A 649-nucleotide genomic window follows, 5' to 3' on the forward strand; every position below is an offset into this window, starting at 1 on the left:
TAGTAAATGGTATTGTGATATGCCCTGTATCTAGGGAATACAGGAGGAACGATTGAAGGATAACCTTAGAGGTTTTATAAGGAGAAAGGTAATATTCAAAATTCTCAAGAATAGAAATGTTGATAAAGGAAATATGACGTAATTATAATGATGCCAAGTGGGGCACGTGTTAAACCACGAAAAAGTATGGATCGAACCAGTAATGGTCAAAATTGTTCAGGGCAATTAGGACTTAAGAGAAAAAAAAATGTTCTAAGTATGATTGAGAGTCAGTCTTGACAGTGATTAGCCTCTAAAGACTGAGGCAATAACTTATGGAAAAATGGTGATATTTTTTTTTCTTTTCCCATCTGATTTTAAGGAAAACATCTTCACTCAAGCAGTGATCGGAAATAAGGTAGAAAATTTATTTGGAGGTGGTTAAAATGACATTGACTGTAAGGAAAATTTTACTATCAGGAAAGGCCAAAGAGGTGGCCGACACTTTAAGGGTAAGAGGATAATTATAGGCGCGTGTGCCAAAAGAATACAGTGATGATGGTTAAAAATGTGAAGGTTAAATTATGGTTTGGAAGATTGACATTCCTTCTGATGACTGTGCAATACCCAACCGTAATAGTAGTTGGTAAAGGTTTAATTCGTGTAATCG

Source organism: Apium graveolens, unplaced genomic scaffold (assembly GCF_009905375.1).
Source record: "Apium graveolens cultivar Ventura unplaced genomic scaffold, ASM990537v1 ctg5948, whole genome shotgun sequence".
NCBI classification, from domain to species: Eukaryota; Viridiplantae; Streptophyta; class Magnoliopsida; order Apiales; family Apiaceae; genus Apium; species Apium graveolens.